This window comes from Siniperca chuatsi, linkage group LG10 (assembly GCF_020085105.1).
Source record: "Siniperca chuatsi isolate FFG_IHB_CAS linkage group LG10, ASM2008510v1, whole genome shotgun sequence".
Classification (NCBI taxonomy): Eukaryota; Metazoa; Chordata; class Actinopteri; order Centrarchiformes; family Sinipercidae; genus Siniperca; species Siniperca chuatsi.
The window spans coordinates 23,296,628-23,316,053 of NC_058051.1; the positions used below are offsets into that span (position 1 = coordinate 23,296,628).

At 39.3% G+C, this 19,426-nt stretch overlaps 1 protein-coding gene across 2 annotated transcripts in view; it reads left to right on the forward strand.

Moving 5' to 3' along the window:
• The first annotated feature begins 3,840 nt into the window (after nucleotides 1-3,840).
• The window catches only part of LOC122882695 (metabotropic glutamate receptor 4-like), a 179,791-nt gene continuing 164,205 nt past the window's right edge, over nucleotides 3,841-19,426 (forward strand). Inside the window, exon 1 of one of the 2 annotated variants that reach the window (XM_044210366.1) lies at nucleotides 3,841-4,899. The gene's annotated coding sequence lies outside the window, so the exon portion shown is untranslated. The remainder of the gene's footprint in view (nucleotides 4,900-19,426) is intronic. The other variant, XM_044210365.1, reaches the window with a different exon arrangement.

Sequence of the window (19,426 nt, forward strand, 5' to 3'; positions counted from 1 at the left end):
AATGTCTTGTTGATGTTTGGGTTATGTAACGTGAAGCACATTTCTGATCCGTCTGTGATTACAGAAAGGTGGAATCACAGATGGATACTTTCATCTGCTGTTAACGCAGTGTTGCCTAACCGCCAGCTTTGTTTACAAAGCGATTGGATAGGATTTTAGGTGTTTTTTCAGTCTTAAATGTGTTACTTTCACCCTTCCATGCAAGGACAGTGTGTGTAAACACACCTCTAAAGATAGTACAGAGAAGAGACATGTACATCTGTATACTGATGTGGGATGTGTTAAAGAAAGATGCAAAGCATTTCTCATCCACTTCAGCAACATGAGAAGAAAGTACTGAACAGGTTGATGGTCAGACAAACTACTAAATTTGAACAGTATTTTATCATAATCTGTCTGCAATGGTGCGGTTTGACTCACAGTAACGTGTAATGAAAGCATAAAATTCACAACTAAACATTAAAATATGACAAGTAGCTCCTTTTGATATATTAATCATAAAGAACGCGTTGTGAGAGCTGTTCCAGGTTTTCCTCTGTTTGTAAACATCTAAATCATTGACCTGTGCTTTGAATATATGATTTATTAAAGAAACTCACAAACCTCTCATCCTCAGCACCGTGAAATGCTTGTCATATTTACCGAAAAACCCAATATTGTTGAAAATCCTGCAGCTCGGTCGATGCTTTCATTAGGAGCCCTGTTAGCTTGGTCCCCTCAGCCTGCACTGCAACACCACCCTAACAGGAGATAGGTTGCCATAAATATGAGCAGGGTTACTGAATACCCACAAATAACAGCATCTCATCTGCTCTGTAAGAGTTTCTAGCCACTGTGAGCAACCTTACACCATTAACCAGTACGTACCTGTTTTATTGCAAAGACATACCAGAGCACAATTCATTTTGATTTATTTGTTATTTGGCTTTTAAACGAAGGTGTGACTCTGCATTTACTGAGACTGAATCACTCTCTGGATCCTGAGTCTGTCACTGCAGTACTAGAGGAGAGCTAATCAAATCCTGCTGCCCACCTCAATTTGGATGGATCACAGTTAGGGGAGAGCAGAATAATTCATAGGACCTCCAAGCTCATGTGACTGACCAAGGTGAAAATAGCTAGACTTTTATTACAACCCAGATCATTTATTAATCCATGCCTTGGCCCTCATCAATTCAATAATTAAGACTGTAGACCATTAAAGTTAGTTTTGTATTTTGTGTTTTGAAATTCATAAAACTTCTAATAAACAGTATTAAGCCTTCCAGTCTCAATTTCTGATTGAGTTATTCATTATTTTTCAAAGTGAGAATGCTCTTGGGGGAAAAATGCATTTAGCCTATAATTGTTCCAGTCAAGAATTGAGACAAAAATATATATACTGAAAGTCAGATATGACACCTTACATAATTAAGAATCTGGGCATTTGTTCTCTCTGCGTTTTGTAATCAAGTCATGTATTAGTGGTTTTATCTCTGTGAGTGTAAATCAGTGCTGGAATCTGTCTGAACAACACGAAGATTAAATAATGATATCATAGCATGGTATAGTTTTACCATAACTGTGCTACCTTGTGAGCAACAAAGGACAAGCTGTTTCAATGATTTAGAAAAATAACTGCTAACAACCTTTTCATATCTGACAGTTTCTCATGAATTTTGCACTAACAAGCAAAGAAAAAAACATGAGGCTATCCAAAGTTGTTTATCACTGTGTTTTTCCACGGTGGCCACAAGGATGATAGTACATACCACTGTAACTAGATGTTTCAGATGATGGGATGTTTCTGCCTTAATGGCTTTGCTGCAATGGACTACACATGTAGACAAGCAAACGGTCTTTATTTCTTCTTCTTACTATCTAAGGACCTTTTTCAAAATAGGTTACAGGGTACGTTTTTATTAAACATTGCTGGGAGAAGGGGTAAAAATCGAAAACAACAATGATATCTAGATTCAAACTTCATTCACTTCGTACATTAGGCATCAACAATCCACAAAGGCCTACAGTTTGGGTGAAAATTGGGATGGAAATGAAAACAAGAGTGTTTTCAGAAGTTGTAGACTGGGACCCCTTGTATACATGCACTGCAGCCACCTGCAACTGCATGATCTCTCATTCCTGCTGATTGTTACAAATTGCTAAACATCTGCACCACACAGATTCGGTGCTTTTTGTAAGATGCACCCGTGTCTTTTTAAAAATAAAGATAAACACAATGCATCCTATGTTGGCACACCTTTCTGATAAGTCACCCTTTATGAGGGATTTAAAAGTTGTAATTAGTTACTTTATTAATTGTTAATAAATCATTGACTAGCTATGAGCTATTTATAAAAAAACACCTTTCAGGTTGCCAGGTTGGGGAAAATCCATGGATTATTAAAAATAAGATTCCTTACACTTTATTAATAACCTACTAACATTTAACTGCAGACCTGATGGCTTTTTAGAAAGTGAGAAACTCATGGATTACAAAACTATTTTATTAAAACACTGATGCAACGGAGTCTTAATTCAAACAACAGAATGGAACATTTCTAACTTGAAAATTTAATGAAAACATCTCTTACCAAAAATATTTCACCTTTACAGCACTGTTCTCTCTACATTTCCGCTATCTAAAGTGTTGAACGCAGATCAACTGCTTGCTAAACTCTATGAATTAGTCATGAAATGAGTGGAAACAATAAACATAAAGTCTGCAGTTACACATGTTAACAATGTGGTAAATAAAGGCTCACAGCTTTGTCACTTCACTCAGTAATACATGTTATTAAATTATTAGGCTAATATAGGGTTGTTATATAGTTATAGCTAATCCATAAAGTCTGTAGTTGTAAATGTTAATAATTATATTTTGGTCCAGATGTCCTGCAGTAGTCCAGCAGTCCATTGGAGGGGTCTTACAGATGAATTAAAGAGCTTAAAAGAAAAAAGCATCATATTGGAGAAGGATTTTCAACAACCTGGCAACTAGAAAGTTGTTTTTAATAATACCTTACAACTGATTTATAAAGCATTAGTAAATACTTTCTGAAGCATTAATAAAGCAGTTAGTAAACTCTACATAAAGTGTCTTACCAGAAAGTGGTACAGATATGTTTGTGAATGTAACCATGTTCCAGCTTTACGGACTTTCTGATGTTCTGGCGTGTTCGGAGAGCTCCCAGAGGAGCCCAGATTAATGTGCAACTCGAAGTGGAAGCAGCTGGATCGGCTCTGTTCATTCATTACTGGACGAGCGCGCTGCAACTGATTGGACTGATGAATCAATAACTGCAATCAGCACGGTAATGATAAACATATAAAGAAAAGCGATTCCAATGAAGTCGAAATTACCCGAGGGATGATCCGAGGTAATCATTGAACTGTGAACAGTACATAAACGTCAAGAGTGAGACGTGTGTGTGCGTCTGACATGCATTTTCTACTGCAGAACTTTAAAGACTCCTTAAGTATTAACACAGGCAGACAGACGGCAGCAAGGAGCGGCGGCAGTGCACCTAAAGATGCGCTAGTCGGCGCCTTAAGAATGAAATACAATACTTGTGTGTTGTACAGTGAATTTGGAGCACACTGCACTCAGAGGACCTAAACCTGGAGAGGAGCCCTCCCTGCGGGATTGTTTAACTTACTGAAGCCTCAAACCTCCACTAACAGCATTCAGATCAGATACAACAACCATACACTGACACATAGCGATGATTTCAGAGCTGCAAGACACACACACACACACACACACACACACACACACACACACACACACACACAAAGATGCGTCAGTGCGTTACTGTAAATCATTTCTTGAGCCGCGTGTCCCCGCATCACTGTATGGTAATTCATCCTAAATGCAGTGAGGGCCAACAGGGCCGCCAGATCCAGGAGAGAGTCACAGTGTTACGCCTCAGTCTTAACGACTGCGGGCTGTGATCTCTGCAACATCTCTGACAACAAGGAGGCAACCCTGTGTTTCTGAGATTCTGCATCCTCTGCCTGCGTGTGACAAATGACAAAACTCTTGAAATGACTTGTCTGCTGTTTCAAACCGGCTTTCACATCAATCCATGTTTTTACACCCATATGGCGAGACTGTCTTTTAAACCTGTAAACCTCCATCTTTTTTTGTCTAATCGCAATTAAAGAATCACCAGCCTCGACCTCGGGGTTAATTTATTGATGTGCTTTTAAAATGCAGCTGATATCGATGTAATTTTTCATGCATCAATTTTACGCAGTTAGTTCCTGTCCCCCCTTTCTTTTTTGTTTGTTGTTGTTGTGGAGGAATGCGTTACCAGCAGTGTCAGTGCTAGACAAAGCTTGCCTTTGGTGAGGATCTAATTTGTAGCGCTTAGTAATAAAAAAGAAAAGAAAGAGGAGAGATCATTTCCAATCTTGCGCGGTGGGAGGGAAGATTTGTGCAATCAGTCAGACAGAAGAATCAGGAGAGGAAGGAGAAGAAGAAGAGGACGAAAAGTAGGAAATCTCTGCAACCCCTGGAGTCTCATTCAGCACCACTCGCTACTGGACAGCGTCAGAGCAGCGGAGAAACGGGAGATTTGTTCAAACCTCGAGTCTGGGAGTAACACCGCATCTGCACAGGGCGCTTTATTTCTCCCCACAACTAACAACACTTACTAATTCATACTGGCGTTTTGACTTCCCACCTCTGTCTTCTTTTTTCTTGGAAAACAAACAAACAAACAACAACCAAACAATCCGTGTGGCGGGTTTGGCCACAGCGTTTAAACAGGAGGCGAGTGCTGACTGGAGCTGGCGCCGCCAAACACAGACGCAGGAAGAAAAAGAAGAAAAAAAAAAACCCAACTGGACGGCATCAGAGATCGCAGAAGTTAATTTTCTCCACTTTAGGCTCACTTATATCGGGAGGGCTTAAAGGTAAGAGTGTTTCCTTTCTTTTGCAGTGTCACATTATGAGCAGCGGGGTTTAGGAGTGGTATGACAGGCATGCATCAGAGTTACGCAGCTGTGTGTCTATGAGAGTATTCTGCATAGATATGACTGTTTGTCTGTCATGCTACTTGGAGGCATATTGGTGTGATTTAAAAGCTATGTACGAACAATTAAGGTTATCCTTGTCTTCTCGTGGCATTTTTGATTGAGCTCAGTCGCACATACCGACTTTAGAAACCCTTTCCTTGTGAATATTGGTGTGTATGCGTCTGTTGAAAAGCTTTAGCCCTGTTTCGCAGGGCTGTGGTCCCCCCTCTGATCAGACTCAACAGATGAATCACCTTTACTGAAAGGCTTTAGGAGGAATGAGGCTGGCGTTTCTCGTGGAGCTGATGGGGGGAGACTTGACTATACAATGAACCCCTTCATCAGCTTTGTGTCTATGGGAGCCCCTCTGCAAGCCCCCTCTCCTTTCCGCTCCACTTGGCTTGCTGTTGTTCCTCAGATCCACATAAGCAAATCCGAGGAGTCTGTAGGTCTGATCAATGCACAGATGAAGACAGACGGTCCTTTTAAACTAATGTAATTCAATTAAGACAGTGGATATAGGCGATGTAGGTGCCATTCTTAAGACGCACTGAAAATGTGCGCTTTTACCGGGTTGTTTGTATGAATAGGTGGCAATCTGTCTTTGCATTTAATCATTTTCAAGTGAGACATGACGCCCTGGTGGGTCATATGGTTTGGTGACGCCTCACTTGATTATGCATCACTGTCAGAGAATGCATTAATTGCTGCTCATATTTCTGCTGCCTGTAGGATGTTGAATACATGAAGTTTGTTTTAATATGTAGAAGCATTCAAAGAATACAGTTATTTCTTGAGAAATGTTTCGCTTGATGCGATGGGGCCGTGCAGTTTTCCTCTGGATTTACAAAGAAAGAAAGAATCTGTTGGCACAGACATCCTTGAGTGATCTGCAGCATCATATTTTAAGATTTCTGTGCACTTACCATGCCAGACAGAGAGGCGCAATGGACTGGCTCCATTTCCACTTTTCATTAAATTTTTTTTTATTTTTATGGCAGTCTGTGTTTTGCTGGAGGTTTGTTAAGTTCCACTCCATAACCCTCTGGATCCTCATTGGATTTCAATTAGTGAAATTAAATTAATTCAGGTGATACTCTTAAAATTCAAAACTTCATTTGATGCCAAAAAAACAAAAACCCGAATAGTAGCAAATGATAACAACCCATAATAGAAAGACTAAACACTTGCATTGTTGGTCTTTAAAGACCAATCAGATTCTCCCTAAACACTTCTTGGAAACAGCTGTACTCACACAGAAATGTTTCACTGAGCCACTAAAAATGTAATTTGAACCATTTCATTTTGTTTATGGAAAATCAGGAGAATGGATCTTTTGAAGCCCTAAAACAAATGGTTTGAAATACTCATCAGAAGCCTTCGCTGCAATAACACGTTTCCTTTTCGTTGGTTTTTCATTCTCATGGTAAGAGAACACATTCACAGAATCTTTGCATTACTAATTCTCCACCCAGTCTGAACCCTTTGAGCAATATCACACTGTCTGGAGTGTAGATCTCCATCAGCAGTCACAGTACGTGTGCATTTGTGATTACAAAACAAAAATTGTTTTCTCTCAACCTTCACGGTAGCTTAATATGCGCCACTGTTGACAAATTCATTCTGGTATGAGGTCAGGTGGGTTGTAGATTTCTTATGGTACTACCAATAATGATAATTATCAGTTTATTGGTACTAAAATGGACAGGTTTACAAGTATTTCAGTGAATCTGAATGGTGTTAAAATCATATTTGTCAAACAGCACTGTTTTACCTGCTAATACAAATATCATGATAAGTTACAGTCCACTCACTCTGATCCAAAACTGGAGACAAACTCTTTTGGCTTCTCTTATTTTCATGTTTTGGCTTGGTGGCCTTCATCAGAGCATATTTGTACTTCATTATCCTGCTTTTACTGGATTTTCCTCCTCTATTTATGTAAAGCTTCATCTGCCCTGCAGCCTACTTGGCTGTGCTGCTTTTAAACAGTATATCAGTGTTTTAAGTACATTCTCTTATAACATTGCATTTGAGGAAGAAAAAGAACCATCTCTAAATTTCCTGGAAGACACAATGTGAATGTGAGATGAACCTTTTTTTGCCATGAAGTGAACCCCCCACCACCCACAACAAGATCCACCAAGTAAATGGCTGTGTTTGGTTTCAGTTATTGAGGTTAGGGTTCAGGCCATAGTTCACCGTAGGGCCTGCCAATCAGAGGTGGGATTTGTAGGCAGCCTGGGAGGAAGTGCAGTCCCAGAGGCCCAGTTCAGGGAGAGAAACAATTACTGCAAATTTTGTTGATGACAGCCCCCCAAAATTGCTTGTGTCATAAAAAAACCCCTGAAAACATACCTCTACTGTTTGAAGGGGATACCTAAATATATATGAGCATACCTGCAGTATTATGTAAGTTTCTAATGGCACAAGACATTATTCAGCATTTCTCCTCATTAACAGCTTTCTCACAGAAACAAAAAAAACCCAGTCTCATTAAGATGCAAAGCTTGGAGAAGCTCCAATAAACAGAGTAAGAGACTGACTGTCAGCACAAAGCCTGTTACTTTTAACCTTTACATCCAAATGACTTTCCTTGTACTGTAATCTGTTCCAGACCTGATAATTTTCCCCTTATACCCAGAAAATCATCCAGGATATGTTTACTGTCATTTCCTCCATCTTTTGTAATTCATTTTCCATGCTGTTGTGAGTTAGTGTGACACTATAGGAACAGGGCGGGATAAATTATTCTCCTCTGTCGGCTTCTCTTCCCTTTCCTTTCAGACCGAGCTGAAAGCATACGTCAGCGCTGATATTCACAGGCATCCAGCAGTGGAGAGAGACAGACAGACAGACAGGCGGAGAATCGTTTTCTCTGTGTGTATGAGGAGTTTTAGATATCCATTCCTCTGCTGTTTCTTATCACTGCTTCTAGAGCATGGAGTGTCCACATTCTGGATCACCTCCTCTGCTTTCTCCTCCTGGCTGTCCATCTGTTCATCAGGGGGCCGTCTGTGTGGCCTTGCTGTGCTGACCACAGTCTGATGATCTCCAAAACAATTGCAGATCCATTCCTCAAACTCTCAACACAATCCTATTTTCCAAACTGCTGATTCTTCTTCTCTGTGATCCTTTAACAAGCTTTCCATTTTATAAGGCTTAGTCATTTCTGCCGTATGTGTCTTTTGGTAAAATAGTTTTATTGCAGGCTCTGGACTCTGAAAGTTCCTTAAGTTTTTTTTTTGGATAAAGTTTTAAAAGTCCAGATGCTCTTGTGTTAAACCACCATGCTGTAAGTAAACTCTCTTATCACAGAGGCAGTGCACGAGAGCTGCAACACGCCTACAGGTTGAACATCTTCATTAGAGGCCTGTTGACACGAATTAGAGATGACATCCACTAGCACTCTGGTTAATTTACAAGATTTACAACACAAACAATGAAGCAAATAATCTTTCCATCCCAGCAAGAGAGTTCCTCATAACAGAGACGCATTTGACAAGGTGTCGAATTAATCTTTGTTCCAAGCACAGGTTATAATGACACATGCTGTCCTCAGCAAAACTGGCTTCAACTCATATTTCAAATAATTTGTTCCTCTTGACAGGCAGAATTCATTCAAATGAGTCAAGAGCATAATAATGGATCCATATCTGTTATAATTCAGGCAGTGTAATGTTTTGTTCTAACCTACAGAGTCGTGTAAGTGAGATAAAGAACTAGTAATAAATATTTAAATAGTACAGTCAACAAGCACCTTTATCTCTCTGACACATGACTGTAATGTTAGCTAGTTCCTCTTTGTGTTTGTTTCAGTTATCAAGACATTTTCTTCATTAAGCAGGATGATTATATTCAGTCCCCCAATATGTGTTAATCACTTGGTAAGATAAAGCTACAGGAAACTCAAAATTGTGAATTTTTAACTAAATAGATATTAATTGTGCTGGTGGTTTTGCCATCAGCTGCTACAGATGACAACAACAACTGTTCAATGCTTCCCTTTACATGAATGTCTTCATCTTAATTTCCTGGTTCAGTGGCTCAGTTCTGAAGAGTCGTGAATGGTTTCATCACAGTTGAGGAACGTTTCTAAATATGGCATACTGCTCTTCGTTTGTTGATTAGCGTTGGATTAAAATATAATTTTACAGGAGAAGATTGTGATTTAGCTCCAAATGACAACAATACAGGATATTTGTATGCATTTCAGCGAATACAAAACAAACTGGGTCCGGTTAACAAGATTTGTTACGGGACACGGTAATTGTCTGTGATAGCATATGTTATCATTACATTAATTAACCAGCAAAAACACCACACATATTTTACTGTTAAAGCTGGAGCTTTGGGTGGACATTAAGGTTCAATAGGTTGTTGGCATCACAAAATTAATGCGTCCATCTCCTTCCCTTGAGGCTTAAAACACGCACAGTAAAATACAGATGTCCTCTCGATTGACACATAGGCCTATAACCCGTTTTCTGATCTGATCTATGGGACTATACATTTATAGGAAACTTGTACGACACCCTTTGTCAGTGCCTTCCAAAACCGTCACAAATCACTGTTATGGAACACAAAAATAACTTTAAAGTTTAGGTAAAAATCATGGTTTGGGTTGAAATTACTACTTTGTTGAGGTTAGGGGACCTCTGTCGTCATGGTTACAATAATAACCACTTGGTTAATGTTAGGGAAGCTTAAGAGAAACCCACATTGACTGTCGGTAGAGAATGGGAAACAGACAGCGGTCTCCCGTGTTAAAGTCAGACGTTTCGTTGTCCCATCCATCCACCCCGACCTCCTCCCAGAGTGGACTTTGAGGCTCCATAATAACGTTACGCTCCTTCTTTGCTCCTGACAGACAAGAGGCATACTAACAACGTCCGCTAGAGGGCTTTGTCATTTGAAGTTAAACATGTCATTTTTGGGCATTTGCTGAAACGACTAATGCCTTCATTTTTCTTGGAAGGACAGTCTCTGTAATTGTTTTTTGTTGTTTGGTGTAGGTAACATTGCTAAATCAGGTGCCTTTTCATGCTTGTATTCATGCTCTGCCAGCATTAAGCATGAAGAAAACAAACTTTTCATTTGGTTACCTGTTGGGTGAATGTGGCGAGAGCCTTGAGGCTGCTCTGTTGTGTTTTAGTTGGAGGTTGTTAAAACTCCTCTAGTTCAGTCTCACCATTTATGTCTGTTTTTCTGCACTCAGTGGTTAATGTGTTGCCACTGCAACATGAGTCATGTAGATTTGTTTTTGTGTGAGGTTTTTAGGTCGTTTGCATTATGGACATTGTATTCACGATTTAATTTGCTGATAACAGGAATACCCCTACCAGAGTGGTGTTTTGGACTTTAATCAGAAAAGGCAGACTAAACTATGGTGTTTTTTGTAACTTCGAATGCTTTGCAGTACATTACATTTATATCTATAGGTTGGATCAAGTTTCCTATAAATCTAAAGGGTTCTGCTGCTTCTGGTCATATATTGCATAGTCATATATGGGAATACTCTGGTTTCATACATTCCTTGCATTTTTATTGTTCTAAAAAATAAATACAAGGGTTTGTGTTTCACAGAGGGGCCCACTGCATTTTTCATTGATATTCACAATGTGTGAGTTGAGGAATTTTCCCACTTTCTTTGTCAATGTTAAGGTCTGCCCACCACTCATGAATATGTATGAGCATATCATCAGACTAAAGAGATGTAGCTCATGAACAACCCCCCAAGTGCCTTAAAAACAAAATCTTTGCGCAATCAAACTTTAAAGCTATAAAGTTCAAACAAACAACATCGCTACTTCAATGTGTATCACAGTGTGTGTTGGGCACTTGCAAACAAAGATTTTTTTTTGGATTAACAAACTGTTTCACAGTTTATTTAAAAATGATAATAATAATATGAGTTAATTGCTTTACAACGATGAAAATATTAGCTGATAACAAATGGGATCCATTGAGTAGTGTCAGGCAAGGAAAAACACAACTCTTAATGAGAGCTGGTATTCAGCATAAATGTTCTACATACATAGATCCACAGCAGAAGAAATTTGTAGAAATGAGAGAAATTATCCCCACTTTTTCCATAATGTATGACTTCAGGGCCAGTTCCTTTTAGCTGCAACAGACCACTCCAGATTAGTTCTTGTTCTGCACACCAGAGCCTGGCAGAAATCTCTTGCCAGCAGCAGTGGGAAGGCACAGCCGAGTTCCTAAATCCTGCAGTCAACAGCCACCCAGCTCTCTGTGCACTACTCTTGGCCTTGATTACAATTTGTGTGCCACAGTGGCTGGCTACAAAGAAAGGGCCACATGGAAATATTCAATTATATGTGCAGTTGGATTGGATGGGTGAGTTTACTGCAGAGATTTAGAAAACTGTAATTTAACATAAAGTCAGACACCGTTTAAAATAAATATATTCTAAATTTGGTCAGTATTTATGTTGTAAAAGCAAAGCAAATCCTGTACAGACATTGTGAACCAAGGCGGTAATCTTATTTTGCTCCTGTTCTTCTCGACAGTGATGCTTATAGATCCAACATCAGATCCAATTTTCTCATTAGCCTGCCAGTGCCTTAAAGAAAGATGGATGAAAAAAGCGTTCATCCTATAACCTACACTGGTTCAAAGACCAATATAGGTATCACTGTTGGCAGACACTGGACATGATTAATTGCAATCCCATGCTCTCCTTGTTTTGCCTAAGTCCACAATCTCCACAATCGAATATGAACGAAGCATGAGAGGAAGGACAATGTCATTGTTTCTCAGCAAAATGCATTAATGTATTGACTTTGAAAGAATGCATGTAAGTTACCTCAGGTCACTGTTGACTGGCTGGAACAATTAGTTCATTACTGTAAGACATGTAATCAATTAAAAAAATAAAAACATGCAGGATAATGTTTTATTCAACATCTCCTGCACTCTTTGTAAATACTGAGCATTGCAATCATATTGCACTCCACAATCACACAACCATCAGGTTCTGTGTCACTGTGACTGTTGCACATGCGTTGGCGTCTGTGTCTACCTGCCAGAGGCTCTGTCTTAAATTTACTTTTTATCTAGTTTCTACCCAGATTTCTATGACTCCTTTTAGATCTTGGTCATTTTTAACTATATCTTTTAATTGGATAAAGTATTTTAGTCATTGGACGTGGATTTTAAGTTGTTTTGTTCACTTTCCTATCCTATTGCACGGGAGCTAACTTTCTAGGAGGACCGCAGTTACTTTCAAGACGCTACCAACTGCAAGCCTCATCTCCGCAGCGGGTCCACTTGTTGGACCCATGCCAGTAAGTTTTTCTGCTTGCTGTCTGACTCTGTCCACCCTTCTCCATCCACTCTTTCAGAAGGACACATCACTCCCCAGGCTGTGTCCACGTCATTACTGCAAGCCTCCACTGCACATTATGTCCCTGATCGTCGATGATTCCGCCGTAAGACATATTAAATTTAAATCTGCAGTGACCCACTGCCTATCAGGTGCAAAAATTGTAGACGTCATGCAGTAGATCCCGTGTCTTCTCAGCAAACACCCACATGTTCACAATGTTATCATCCATATTGGCACTAACGATACCACCAAGCAGCAGTCTGAAGTTCTAAAACACTAACTTTTTAACAAACTCAAAAACTATACAGGGAAGGGACATCGGACGTTTTAGCCGACTGCTCTCTCTCCACACATGGCTGTAATAAGCCTGCCCATCTCACAATGTGTTTTATATCGACAATTTTAACCTTTTTTGGGAACAATCCTCTTTTTTTTAGCAGAGATGGTATCCACCCCAGCTTCCATGGCATAAAAAGCACTTTCAGCAAACATTTTCCATGCAGTTACTACAGCTTCATGCCAATGACTGACCGCTAGTCACTCCACAACTGCTCTGGTCTACACACCGGTCACTAATTTCTCCTCTTCCTCCCCAGTGACCTCTTCACGTCCAGTCTGTACCACCAGCTCCCCCTACAGCCCAAATAATTCTTGTGACAATCCAGAGAGCCTCTCTATTATCCATGTTATAATCAATAACAGACCACCATGCAAAAAACAATTTTAATCTGACTAGGCCCAGATTTTTAACTCCGTAACATTCCTGACATTAAAGTCCCCTGTATAAAATTTGGTCTGTTAAATGTTGGGTCCCTGTCTAATAAGACATTCGTCTTAAACGATTTCATTTTGTCATTTTGTCTTTTTTTTTTTACTGAAACTTGGCTGAAGGAAGCAGAATGTAGTCAACTTTTAGAGCTACGCCCCCCAAATTTGAGCTATTTTAACTCCCCTAGGATAAGTGGCTGTGGTGGTGGCCTAGCTGTTGTTTTTAAAAATCTCTTTAAATGTTCTCTTCTTACTGTTAAAAAAATTATGAGCTTTGAGGCTCTCATGATTCTTATCTGCTGTATGTTGCATTGTCATTTACTGTCCACCAAAACTGAACAGTAACTTTTAAACTTGTAACGTTTTCTGATTTTATTGCTCCTGCATTTGTCAAGTATGATAAAGTGACTATGGGTGGTGATTTAAATTTCCATGTTGATGATGCAACAAATGCCCCAGCAAGTGATTTTATTAGTGTAACTGAGTCTTTTAATTTTTTACAATATGTAAAGGGTCCCACTCATGACTGTGGCCATACACTTGACCTAGTGTTCACCTTGGGCATCACACTTAGTTCTCCAAAATTGGATGATTTTATCTTTGATCATAAATGTATTTTGTTTGATACTTTTTAAAATCCTACCATTTTAGCCCAGAAGCACACCGTAAAATGTTGCCACATTAACAGTCAGTCTATGGCCACATTTTCTAACACTTTTTCTGTGTTAGATCAAGGATCATTATTTTCACACATTGATGACATGGTGAACCACTTTAATGATATGTGTGCGTCTGCTCTAGAAGCTGCTGCCCCCCTTACGACCAAATCAGTTTCTAAGACCAATTCTTCTCCGTGGCTAAATTATCACATCTGGTCTGTGAAAAGAGAATGTAGACAGCAGAGCATAGGTGGAAAACCAAACGACTGCTTGTCCATTATAATCGAATGAAAGACTTGATGATCTTGCTGAATCAAAAGATTAAGGATGCACAAACTGCTTATTTCAATAATCTCATCACCACAAGCAAACACAATCCTAGGTTTCTTTTTAAATCTCTTGACCGCCTCTTAAATAACTCAGCCTCCAGCATGTCCTCACCTTTGGTGGTAGATTCTTAACATTTTCTATCCTTCTTTGTAGACAAAATCAACAAAATCCCCCTCCTCCGCCCTGTTACACCTGTCCCATCCTAATAGATAAATTTTCCCCCATCTCCCTCAGGGATTTGATTAATACTGTTTCCAACACTTGTTCCTCCATGTGTCCCCTTGACATTGTCTCCCAGACTCCTTAAAGATGCCATCAGCATAATTGGACCGTCTCTACTTGCTATAATGAACCAGTCACTCGCATCAGGCTATGTCCCTGAATCTTTTAAAATGGCTGCAGTTCAACCGCTTCAAAAAAAAAAAAAAATTATCCAACCAGAATTTTTTTGTATCTGCTGATGGCAAGGTGTCTACCTGTGCTCCTCTGACTTGTGGGGTGCCTCAGGGGTCAATTCTAGGACCCATTTTATTTTCATTATATATATGCTTTCCTTAGGGTACTTGATCCGTCAATTTGGCTGTGTGTTTTCAGTGCTACGCTGATGACACACAACTCTACTTATCTGTTAGGCCCAGTGATCTCTTAAATGTAACTACTCTGCACACGTGTCTGGCCAAGATTAGTAACTGGATGTCTCATAATTTTCTTCAACTAAATAACATTAAAACTGAAGTTCTGGTTTTCGCCCCAGATCAGGTCTCTTCTAACATCCTCAAACACCTTGGTTCATTGGCTACAAATACAAAAGTTTTCTTCAAAAAGCTAGGTGTCATTTTTGACTACCAGCTGAAATTTGATAAACATGTCAAGACAGTTATTCTGTCCTGTTACTTTCACCTGAGGAATATTGCAAAAATATGCCCTACTATGCCTTATACCTCTGCTAGGCCACTCAGGTCCTCTGAACAAGGCTTGCTAGTTGTACCTCGTTGACGACTGAAAACCCGAGGGGACTGTGCATTTGCTGTCCTGGGTCCCAGGCTGTGGAACAGCTTCCCCCTAGGAGTCAGGTCAGCAAACTTCCTTAGATGTTACACAGCTGAAGACCCATCTCTTTTCTAAGTGTTTTTGTGCTTGAGTCATGTACCCTATTCTGTTTTATGCGTGTTCTTTTCTTTTAACTTTTTCTCCTGTTGTAAAGCACTCTATAACCTAGGTTTTGAAAGGTGCTATATAAATAACATTTTACTTACTTACTTATATATAGCATCATCCACAGAGTTGTGTTTAACATTAAATTGTAGCTGCCATTAAAGCCTTCAGTTGTCTCACTTGGTTGTGTTTTGCTTCATAATGGGCCTGTAGGGCTACTACGTGCACCACAGGTCCACTTAATGGTGTGCTGATCTGTAAGAGTCCATTACTCAGAGAATCCTTGTCATTGCCCTTGCCCTTCCTCAGTACCACACTTCAGCTCACCGGCAATGAAATGTCTGTATTTACACCAAGTCCTGATTACTAATGCAGAGGCAGTGATATGGGATACCATGTTTACCACTCCCAGCTTTCATGTCTGACACTTGTAAGTGGGGAATTAAAAACGGTTACTCATATTGCAAACATACAGACACACAGAACTAGATTTGGTGGGCTGACCAAGCAACAACCACTATCTACAGAAAACAGAAAAAAACATATACATTGAAAGAGTAAATATAGCATATATAAATTAAAATGTATGTAAATATACAATTTGTAGTGAGAAGTACTAAGTATAATGATGATGAAACGAAAATGCCCATCATTTCAACCCTGTCTGGTGGATGATAGGCGGACACCAGAGAGCGTGGTTCGTGTCTTGCATCTCACATGTGGTTAGGTTTAGTTAAGTTTAGGTTAGGATATATTGTTTTTTGATTGAGGTTATGGAAATTTGGTGGTTTTGGTTAAATATTGTTAAAGTAAACATCCTTTCTCATGTAGACTTTTAAAGTATTTAAAGGTTCTGTATATGAGATTCTGAACTTTAATATAGCAGAAAACAACTATTTGCTATGTAAAGATATAGTGGAATAATGGAGCAATCCTGAGCAGAGAATGACGTCACACCTCCGCTCCCTGTTTTGTTATCGGAACTTCTCCGATCCGCCCGCGAGTGCATGCTAGGGCATGTGAGTTCCTCCCTGTGTAACTACTGGCTTTGAGGAGAGCTGTTTCTTTTCTCATCTAATACTGTGAATTAAGGATTTATTTTGATCAAACCAGAGTTGGCGATTGTTGGAACAGTGGAAAGACTTACAAAGATGGTTTTGGTCAGTTCTATTTTGTTTCTGTCCCGTTTGAATGAATCTATGAGGTAAAATTATTGTTTTTTTCAACAAAGTCTGGTGGCGAGCAAGAATGATATAACAGCTGTTTCTGGTTAAACCAAAAAGATCTTACTGTTTAACAAAAAGGTTTATCTCTATAGTGTTGTCATGTTGGATTTTTAGTGGACACAGGCTACTTTGATGGGCACATTTGCCCCCAAGGATTACATTGCAGCAATGGCGGCACTTTTCGCAGCTGCCAGTTGAGGGGTAGAGCCAGAATATTTCGGTGAATTAAGGGTTTATTTCGACCAAACCAATGTTGGTGATTGTTGGAACAGTGGAAAGACTAACAAAGATGGTATTGGTGAGTTAAATTTTGTCTCTGTCGAGTTTGAATGAAGTGTGTTTTATAACGTTCTAAGTGGTAAAGTCTGGTGGGCCATAGTATCCATTTGTTTTGGTCTGAGATGCTGGTGCTCTAGTGCGATTTAGTGGCAGTGAATGTTGCATACAGTAACTTTAACCAAGACTAGAATCTAATCTAACTCTCGGCAAAAAAGCGAATAAGCATATTTCCCAAAATGTTGAACCTTTCCTTTAACCAAGTACTTTGAGATGCGTTAACATTATAGGAAAAACTGAGGAAATATGTTGACAGTGAAGACACGTTGAGGCTCAGTATGAAAACTTTGCGACTTTGTAGATACGTTCATTAAAAACGTTTCCTTATTATGTTGATAAAAAACATAATCCAAATGGCCGTACGTTTCTTTCACAACATTTTACATATGAATGTTTTCCAAAAGTCTCAGCTCATGGATATTCTTTTCTAAACTGCAGTAGAAACTAAAGTAATTTGGGTTAATTACGTTAAATGTAAAGAAAAAATAATGTACATAGTTCTGATAATACTCCAATGTTTGACAACTTGCAAAGTTGCCACCCAAAGTTTGCTTTAGTGAATCCATCCTGCGCATCCATTAGTGCGTGTGCGTCAACGTGCATGCTGCCTGTTGCCATTGCTCCGTCTCGTCGTCTTACTTTTTTCAACTTTAAGCTTTCCTTTTTCTTCAAACTTGAGTAAACTTTTGTGTAAGTGTATTTTAAACTACACTCTCTACGAAAACGAGAGTAGTGAGTGTTTTGGTCATTTTTAAATGCACCACAGAGCGCTGCAGGAAGTCATTCCTACCTGTAGCCATCAAACTCTTTAACTCCTCCCTCTAAGGGTCAGTCTATATGACCCTAGGTCACTAAACTGGACACTGGATCATTAACATCACTGCATTACTTGAAATAATTGTGCAGTATTCTCTGTTTAATACTCCTATGCAATGCACTCTGTTTTCAGTTTAAAATTCCCTATTTATTGATATTTCTTCATACTTATATAACTGCTGTGCAATCCACCGTCTCATAATCATCTTAATAAGCTACACTTAACTTGACAGTACTCATTATTGCACTATTACTTATATTATTACATTGTATTATAGCGTACATACTTATCAACCTCTGAATCCACTTGGTACTTACACTTATTTTAGCTTTTATATTTATATCCACTTTGTACTTAATTTATCTTAGCTGTATTATAGTGTATTATATTTTGCTTAGCTTAGTACTTCTATTCCTTCTATTCTCAAGTGTGCATTAACGTGATAGTGAGCAGCTGTAACAAAAGAGTTTCCCCTCGGGGATCAATAAAGTATTTCTGATTCTGATTCTGATTATTGACTTGGTGGTATTTCCTACAGACTTGCTGTGTGAACAGAGACAGACGTGGACGGCATCTTCACTGAGCTATTGAACCATATTTGTTTCAAGATTCAAGATACCGTGGACTCCCCGTCTGACCTACACGCTGTGTACTGTCTTTGTTTACAATGTGGCTGCATTATGGGCTCTGTAGACTTTTCTGTCAATACAAACACTATTCTAGACCCCGGCTGCTTCATAACTTGGCGATGTGAGGCACACACGCACACAAAGAAAACGCCAACACAGTGCCACTGCTAGACTGCCTTAGGCTGTTCTTCTCTGGATGTCTTATCCATATAGAGAAATATTAGTACATGGCATGGAGTGCATTTGATATATTGGGATGTTCTACTACATTTAGCTCTACTTGTACCACTAACATACTGTAGGCTGTAAGAATAAGAATATATGGCCTCTTTTTAAAAAATAATTAATATCACTTGGTAGCGTTCTAACCCTCAGCTGCTGCAGTCTTTTTATATAGGACATACATGTATATATGATTTTGTGTAGGGTCCAAATCAGTTTGAATCCTTTATAAATCCTACTTAGGTAGTTTGAAGTTATGTTATGTTCAGTCAGACCAGCAAAAAACTGGACAAGCTTGAATAATTTTTTTTTTCATGTTCATCTGAATCTTTTTAAGTTCATGACTACACCTGCCTTGTTTCCTCTCTCAGACTCACACAAGAAAGTGGCACAGTGAAGTACATCCGCGCGTCCTGAATTAGGCGGTGCTAAAGGCTTGGTGACATAGGGAGTACTACAGCTGCTGTGCTAACAGCTAACATACTTGCAAACCGGGAACATGCCTGCACTAGTCACCATATCTCTCCGAGCTTCTTTCTATTTTCTTTGTAATGGGCTGTTTATTCCGCCTTGGCATTTTGTACATGATTTTAATTAATAATAAAGATTCATTGAAGAGGAGGGAAAAAAAGCTCTCCCAGTTGGCTAGCTTGCTAACTGTCAGTTAGCAAACTCATTAGCTTGGTCGCCAATTGGACAATAAGTTAATCCAAAAAACGTATTTGTACTTGAACTTGATGCAAAAGATTTGTGTTCCCCATGAGCACATTTGTTGATCATGGTGATTACACTGAAATTAATTGATTTTGCCATGAAATCTTTCTGTTTTAAATGCCTTCACGCTCTCCCCTCTCCAGCTTCAGACTCTCTTACCCTTAGACCTCATATTCATTGTGGAATTTCCCAGACCCTGATGTTCTTTATCTGTCCAC